The sequence below is a fragment of the Balaenoptera borealis genome (genome assembly GCF_965194805.1).
Source record: "Balaenoptera borealis genome assembly, chromosome: X".
In the NCBI taxonomy this organism is placed as follows: domain Eukaryota; kingdom Metazoa; phylum Chordata; class Mammalia; order Artiodactyla; family Balaenopteridae; genus Balaenoptera; species Balaenoptera borealis.
The window spans coordinates 34,784,651-34,793,844 of record NC_138881.1 but is presented as its reverse complement, the minus strand read 5'-3'; positions in this window follow the sequence as shown (position 1 = coordinate 34,793,844).

Sequence of the window (9,194 nt, the reverse complement as noted above, 5' to 3'; positions counted from 1 at the left end):
CCACATGTAATGTGTGAGCATACCTGCTGCCCCACAACCTTACCAGTAGGATGTGTTGTCGAGCATTCAGACTTCTGCCAATCTGAGAGGTGAAAAAAAATACCTCGGTGTAATTTTAATTTGCATTTCTCTAACGATGACTGAGGTTGGGTATATTTTTACCTGTTTTAGGGGCCATTTATGTTGGGGTTTTTTTGGTGTGTGTTAACTGTCTGTATATTCTTTGTTTGTTTACCCATGTTTCTTGGCATGCTTTTATGGATTTCTTCTTTCTTTTTTACATTTAAATCTCCAATCCACTTGGAACTTGTTCCTTTGTACACTTGAACAGTTTGAGGTATAGAAACAACTTTGTATTTTTTTTTTTCAGCTCACAACCCAGTAGTATAAAGTCCTTATGAGTCTACCAACTAGAGATGACATCTTTATCATATGCTAACGTCATGTACCTCGTTTAATTTCTGGACTTCCTATTTCTCTTCCATTGGTCTCATTCTTTATTCAAGCACTTTCTCAATTGCTAAGACATCCCAGTATATTTTAATGTCTGGTAGGGTCAGTGTCCCTGTATTGTCTTTCTCTTTCAGAATTCCACTGGCTACTCTTGCTTATTTTGTAGTGAGTGTTTCTTATAGTTTTGTTATCGTTTAACCTTGGGTGTGAGGACATGAAGGATGAAGCAGAGTTCTGCATACATCATAGGAACTTCTTTCTATAGATTATTTTTCTCTCCTTGTTAAAAATGAGGCGGAATGTTTTGATGGAGTTTTCTTGTGAATCCAAGGTTAAGTTTGCATTGGCCAACATAACCCAATGGAAGCTTGCTCTGAAGAATGAACTTATCTCACCAAGTAAAATAAAATAGGTGAACCCATGGTAGTCAGAGCCCAAGCTTCCCTGGCCCTAGGATGGGCTAAGCCAATAAGACATAAGCCCCTGGCTTCAGGTCTAACAGCCTTAAGGGAAAGGGTTCAGGTAGCAGTTGTCTGGCTCTGAGTGAAAGCTGGGAGAGATGCCTTGACATATGTGAGTGAACACTGCACCCACATTGGGGCGGTTGTCACATGCATCCCATATCCTACTTTAAGCCATTCCTTCCTCCAATTGGAAAATGGTGACCCAAGCAGCTGGCTGACCTGGGAGGAGCCCTTCATAGCACATCAGCTGAATCACAAGCATTCATCCCAGGGAAAGCACTTCTGAGCGCATACCTGCCTGGGGAGGGATTGGGGTTTGGGGCGGTCAGGAAAGACATCCAATAGGAAGGTGCATTTGAACTAGAACTTGAAGGAAAAGAGGGAGTTTCTGACAGATGAGTTTGGAAAGGGCATTCCTGAGAGAGAGGAAACAAATAGCACAGAAATTCAGGGCTGCATAGTGCATTCTGGGAGCGGCAAGTGGTTTGGTGGGGCTCTAATGGGGCACACAGGGGCACGCGTGAGACCTGTGTGGCCAGATAGATCCTGCAGGGTCCTCTGCGTTCAGTGCCTGAACCCTAACTCTAACTCCTTTCTCCAGTCTGTGGAAAATCACTGAAGGATTCTTTATTTTGCTTGTTTTTTACTGTAAAAAAAAAAAAAAAAATCGTACTTTCACATACTAAAAATAGTGCACCTAAGTCTTTCGTGTCCCTACTCCTCTCCTCCAAAAAGACCACTGCTACAGTTGCTTGTACATATTTTCAGAGTTTTCTCTCCAGAAACATGTATTATGGATATAAGTCCTTTTTAAAAGGAGATTGTACTATGTTGTCCTGCAACTTGCTTTTTCTTCTTCTTCACTTAATTACTAATCTTTTCTCTAAGTGCTGTTAAAGTCGCACCATTTTGGGGGACAGTGCCTTCTTCCAATTGGTATAATGACTTTTCCTCCCCAAAACATCCTAAATAAATGCACTGTCATGAGAATTTGGACATTATGGTTTCAGACAAAGAGACACTTCCCAATTTGCTCGCATAACAATGGTTTCTAGTCAGAGATTATCGAATAGAACTAATTTAAACTGCACTGTGTTGGAAGCCCAAAGCGTCTGGTTTTGTATATGGAGACCCAGCAAGAGGGGTGAAGCAGTGGCACCTCCCACACATCTTCAGCGTGGAGTTCAGGTGTGCTGCTTCCACGGGATCAAAACACCCTGCGTCGTAGCCTTCACCTCCTCTCCACAATGTTTTTCTGTGCTATGACTTTATTTTTCAGAACAGTCTCAGGGCAAGGTAACTGTGAGCCACAGAAAAGTGAAGAAGATGGCACAGAAAGCAGAATTCTTAAAAGGAACAGCACCCTTGCGCCCACTCCACCACCACCATCCACTGGGGGTAAGAACAACGAAACGATTATGTGCACACTCGCAAACTGATGCGTATTACTTACACAAACTCGTTTGCATAGTTCAAGTCATTTCTCATTCTATCTGCGCAACGTTTTGGGGTATTTGAAGTTGGATTAGAGCCCGACACAATTTACGCAGTAAGATTCATGTAGGTGTTCTTTCATGAAACAGCTTTTCACTTAGTGGCCAGGCTTTCAGGAACAAATGGGAGTCTATGAGGGAGGATGTAGTGGGTCTGAAAGGGTGTAGACGACGGCCAAGGCCACAACAGTGTCTGCAGATACCACAGTCTCTCTAACCAGCCCCCCTCTTACTAGATGACCGAGATTTTATTTTTTAAAAAGAAAAGGAAAAAAAAACTCAACAGAAATGCTGCAGTGGAGATTCTTTTACACACATCTTGAAACCCTTGAGCAAGAATATCAGTGGGAGACATTTGGGAGTAGAATTGCTGGGTCAAGGAGTATACAGATTTACAATGTGAAAGCCAATGTCAAATTGTCCTTCCCAGAAGACGCACCCATTTTACACTCTGCCATTAACATCGGACAAGGGTCCCTACACCCTCACCTATGGAGGAGGATAGCAGATACTTTCAGATGTGAAAGCGGTGATTCGTCTGTTTTTATATGCATGTCTAAATGTTAGTGAAGTATAAGAGTGAATGAGAAGCATTTTTCATGTGCTTATGGCTATTTGCAATTGTTTTCTTTGAACTGCCTTTTCATGCCCCTCACCCACTTTTCCATTAACTTGTTAGCCTTTCTTTTATTGAATTGTAAAACTTAAGGATTTTAAGATAAGGGTGAAATACAATCATATTTTAGAAAGTTCTTTTGCTATTCAGCACCACATTGATATCCCAGTTTATCATTCACTTGACTAAAGTACCCATATTTAGTGATTTCTGAAGATTCTGGGCATAGATTTCTCTGAGGCTCTCTGAAGGAGGAGAAACTACTATAAAAGTATGAAGTTTATAGAATCTCACAGGCTAAAGCTCACTGAAGTACAATTTTATTCTTTTTTTTTTCCTCAAGTTTGAGAGTTAGGCAGAAAATAACAGTAACCAGGAAACTTGACAACTAAAAATAGCACAGGAATTATACCTTCTGAAAATAAAAATTTGATTTGTAAGACTATTTCAAAAGTAGAAAATAAGAGAGACACCAGCATTGAATTAATTTCTTAAACACTGCTTTCATTTGTCTCTGAAGGTCAGAAAGATTTCTTCTTACTCCCTCTGTGGAGAATACATACCTCGTAGCTGTTGTTAACGAAGGCAATCCTTTTCCTGCACTGAACTTTCCATTTCCCCTTAAACACAATCTGCACTGCCCAGGTGGGCATTCAGGCCCTTTCAGTCCTAGCTTTGAGCTACGTTTCCAGTAGCACCTGTCTCTGTTCTCAGATGTGAAGTGGCTTCTCCATCCACAGTAGACATTACATTGTGCTCTTCTTGGCCTCTGTTGTCAAGTTCTCTTTCTTTGGAGAATCTCCACCTACGGCCCGTCTGGCCCCCAAGGTCAGCCAAGTCCTGCTTCTCGTGGAAGCCTTGGTTCCCTCACTCCCACAGGGTCCTCTGGACCTTGCCCACCCGCCCCCCAGCTGTTTGGCTCTTCCTTACGCTTTCATTTAACCTCTTTTATGAAGTGAGTTTTGTTTTCCCAACTAGATTATAAGGCTCTTGAGGTCAAGAGTCCTGTGGTAGATTTCTTAGGTCCCACACAGGAGGGGGCCACTATCACACTGCTGAGCATTCAGATAATTCCTAACTGAATATTATGGGTAGGACCTTGGGTGCCCCTAACCTGTAATCTGAGGTCCTTGTCAGCACTTTCTTCCACAAGATGCTTGCTTCTGGCCGTTCCTTCTCTACCCCGGCCTGGTGACCCATGTCCTCCGCCTGTCCCTTCACCCTTGGGGTTCTCTGACCATTCAGTCCTTGCCTTTCTGCTCTACTCATCCTATGGCAAAAATCTCATCCACCCCGTCTCTTCTGCCACCAGTGACAAGAGGCCTAACCAACCTCTGCAGCTCAACTCAGACTCACCTGGCTGATAGTCACGTGTCTGTCAGACATCTGCACGTGGACAGCCCTGAGGCACCTCAAACTCAGCCTATCTAAAACTAGACCCCTTGCTGTCCCCCAACCCTGTTCCTGTGTTTCCCGTTTCCGCTGGTGGTCCCACTGCCCTCCTAGTCATCCAGGCTAGAAATCCAAGAGTATCCTTGATTCCTCCTCAAATGCCAACACCTGTCCATTTGAACCCCCCAATGTAACCCCTTTCCACCCCAACTCTCAGCGCCTTACCTAAGGTTGGCATCATCTCTGGATAACTGTAGCCTCCTCTTCACTAGTCTCTCTGACCTTAACCTCGTGCTTCTCAATTTCCTCCAGAACGATCAGTTTCCCCCATTCAAAACAATTCCCCAGGGCTTTGTTGCCTACACGGTGAAACCCCCAGCTCTCAACCTGTTGTATAAGGGCCCAGAGAGCTCTGTTCCTGGGTACTCCTCCTGCTCTGTCCCCAGCTCCCAGTGAACACAGAACTGATGATGGTACCTGCCCTCCCACGGACCACCACACCCATCCTATTCTTACCTCGTCTCTTGCTCCGAACGCCTGCCTTGGCTCCAACACCCTTCCACTTCCTCTTGACCTGGCCAGCTCTATTCATCCTTTAGCACTGGACTCCGGGTGTCCTTCCCCAGGAAGCGAAGCGTTTACTTATATCAGATCCCTCACATTTCCGTCCCCCACTCCTAGCTAAGCAATACCCCATCCAAATCACTGGGATTTCACGTAGAATGCAATATTCTAGTTATGCTATCTTTCCTTTTCTGTATCTGTCTTCCAACTCGACTGTGAGCTCTATGAGGACAGGGTTCATATTTTATACATCTTTAGTCTAACACATGTTAGGGGCCCAGTTTGCCGAATGGAAAAGCAACAGTGTTTACTTCTCTTCAGCGTATAGACAATTACAGTGATATATGGATGCAGTTGTTTAGGGTGCTTTGTAATCCAGCTTTCTACTGCCTTATAAAACATATTTCTGTGGGTTTATGTGGGGTAAAGTTTTCAGAATTGACATCAATGCCATGTTTTACTACATATATTGGGTACTTGTTTATTTGTTCCTTTGCAACTTTTCCTGGCTAAATTTCAACACATTGTGACAGAGTGGGAGTGGGAGGCATGAACTCTATGCCTGTTATGAAATGACTATGGTATACATTAAACGTGTGTGGTAATGGGCTGCTTATATAATCAGATTTGTCTGGATGTTGCTTCTGGGCTGAGAGCACAAGTTGCCAAGTATTGAGGGGTAACCACACGCATAAGCCAGAATAAACCAAGTGGCTGTCAGGATAAAACGGACTGTAAAACTGGAGTTGGAGAGGAACAGAAAACAAAACAGTAGTGCCTTGTATTCATGTGGCTGCTCTCACGGCTCCTGGGTCAGTATTTCTTACCAAATGGTAACTCAAGCATCAGAACAGAAAAGAGAGAATTAGGCAATTTTATCTTGGTTTCTGGTTCTTAGTGAGAAAATATGATGAATTTTCAAATTCGACTTATATATATAGGAGGCAATTATCAGCAGTCTTTCAAGTCACTCCAAGTGTGAATGGGGTCTGAGGCGAACCTGTTGGTCAGCTTCTGTCTGCTTCTGCCCCCTAGTGGTTCATTTGGAGTTGTTGACACTCTTAACCTTGAGCAGTTTGGGGCCCCTTGTGCAGGAAGACAATTTTGCCTAGAAATGAAGAAGAGAGTATCTTTGCGTATAGGCTCTTACATTTTTAAAATTAGGATTTATGGAGCATATTTCTTTTCTTTTGTAACTATCCAGAAATCACCCACTCCTGAAAGCCTAGTTTAACCTATAAAAAACAATATCAACTCTTAATTTACATAAGCCTGGCCATGCCCTCAAAAAATACTGTGTCTTGATTCTGGTAGAATGATTGACACATTGATTTGATTACCTTCATCCTGTCTAGTATTATTAATAGTTTGTTGTTCCTTTTTTTTGTTGTTGTTAGTTTCTGCTTTATAACAAAGTGAATCAGTTATACATATACATATGTTCCCATATCTCTTCCCTCTTGCATCTCCCTCCCTCCCACCCTCCCTATTCCACCCCTCTAGGTGGTCACAAAGCACCAAGCTGATCTCCCTGTGCTATGTGGCTGCTTCCCACTAGCTAGCTATTTTACATTTGGTAGTGTATATATGTCTATGCCACTCTCTCACCCTGTCACATCTTACCCCTCCCCCTCCCCATATCCTCAAGTCCATTCTCTAGTAGGTCTGTGTCTTTATTCCCGTCTTGTTGTTCTGCTTGATCTTCCTTCCCTGTTAATCTTTGTGAGATTTGTGGTTTGTAATCGCTTTGTAGCCAGAATTCTCAAACAACGTAGTTTTCATTTTACATTAGTCTGAAATGGAATGTTATTGGGTAAAATACCCCTTAGGAGTATAATGAAAAGGACCTATTAATTTTCAGGGCAAGAGGGCTAATTACTCCCCTCCCCCTTAATTCTGTATTAATTCCTAATAACTTTTAATAGAATTGAGTACATGAAGCTAATTTTGATTATTTCTTTTCAACATACACCATATCTGAAATGCTTGCCCAGAACAAGAAAAGAAGCTTTAGAAGGTCGAGTGCTTAATAAATATGCTTTATGATATTGCAGTTTGTAAATGAATCAAATTGAAAGAAATTTGGGGCCCCAAGAGGGAATGCTCATCTTTTTAATTAAAGGGGCGTGTAGTTGGGAGACCTGAACATTTTATGAGCACACATATGAGCAAAACTCCATAGGAGATACTTTATAGCATCATTACAGACAATAAAGAAGAGGCAATATAACATGGTGGTTAAGTGTGTGGTACTGGTGCCAGACTGATTCATTGAGAGTCCCAACTCCACTGGTGTGACCTTGGGAAAGTTGCTTAACCTCCTTGTTCCTCAGTTTATTAATCTGTAAAATGGGGATAATGAGAATGCTTCCTAATTCATATTATCACTGTGAAGATTAAATGGGATAAAGCCTTTAGAACGTTCCTGACATGACTGTCATCAATCAACGTTAGATACTTTTAGTACTAAAAGACATTCTCCTATCTGCACTCCCATGTTCATTGCAGCACTATTCACGATAGCCAGGAGGTGGACACAACCCAAATGTCCATCACTGGATGAATGGATAAACAAAATGTGGTCTATCCATACAGTAGAATACTATTCATCCTTAAAAAGGAAGGAAATCCTGTCACATGCTACAACATGGATGAACCTTGAGGGCATGATGCTAAGTGAAGTAAGCCAGTCACAAAAAGACAAATACTGTATGATTCCACTTACAAAGTATCAAAAATAATCAAATTTATAGAAACAGAAAGTAGAATGGTAGGGGAAGAAAAAAATGCAGAGATGTTGTTTAATGGGTATAGTGTTTCAAATTTGCAAGATAAAAATTTCTGCAGATTGGTTGCACTACAATGTGAATATACTTAGTACTACTGAAATGTGCACTTAATAGTTAAGATAATTTTCGTGTTTATGTGGTTTTCTACCACAGTTAATAAAAAGTGTTCTCTTCTGAACATGAGTGAGTTTCCAGGAAGCTGGGAATGTTCTATATTCTTGATCTTGGTGCTAGTGAAATGAGTGTGTTTACTTCGTGAAAAATCATCAAAAACACGTTTGTGATACGAGCACTTTCTGTTCACCTCTTACACTTCAATGAAAAGTTTCAAAACGAGGATACTCCCTTCAGTGACTTGAGCTTGCAATCTCATAGCCAGGTAAAGCACACAATTGCTTATGGAAACAGATTTTTAAAATATTAACATATACAGAAATGACTATTCTGTCAAATAGAAATGACTATTTGGCAAGCAAGTGACCTAAGAATTCAAGGAATTCAAACAATCTTTGTATAATGTTACAACCTGAAGAAACTTGACTTAAAAAATGTGACACAGGCAATGGTGAAAGAATTCTTGCTAACCTGCACAAGGATTTTATTTACTTTTTCAATCAACCATACTTAGGGGAGGACCCAGAAGAACTAAGTGACACGAAATACACCTTTTAAAAAATAATAATTGACATATATATTTTTATAACAGCTTTATCGAGATATAACGCACTTACCATAAAATTTGCCTATTTAAAGTGTACAATTCAGTGATTTTAGCATATTCAGAGTTGTGCAACCATTGCCACAATCAATTGTAGAACATTTTCTTCACCTCAAAAAGAAACCCTGTGTCCTTTAACGCTCTCCATTTCTCCCCAACGTCCATGCCCCCGCCCGTCCACCCACAGGCAACCACTCATCTAATTTGTGTCTCTATAAATATGCCTATTTATATTCATATAAAGAGAATCATACAATATATGATCATTTCTGACTGGTTTGTTTCACTTAGTGTTAACGATCATCAGATTCAGCCATGTTGTAGGCGCATTTTATTTCTTTTTCTGGTGTGATTGTTCTGGCTAGAACTTTCAGTACAAGGTAGAAGAGAAGTGCTAATTCCTGGGATAAACCCTACAAATTAAAACATATTATTGTTTTTATATATTGTGGGATTCAATTTGCTACAATTTTGTTTAGAATTTTTCTATACATGTTCATTGGGATATTGGTCTGCAGTTTTCTTTAATATCTTTCTTAGGTTTTGGTATAAGAGTAATGCTCTCCTGGCAGAATGATTTGGGAATTATGCCTCCCTCACCTTTTTTTTTTCTCAGTTTTCTGGAATACTTTGTGTAGAACTGGTATTATCTCTTTCTTAAAAGTTTGGTAAAATTCACCAGTAAAGTCATCCAGACCTGGAGTT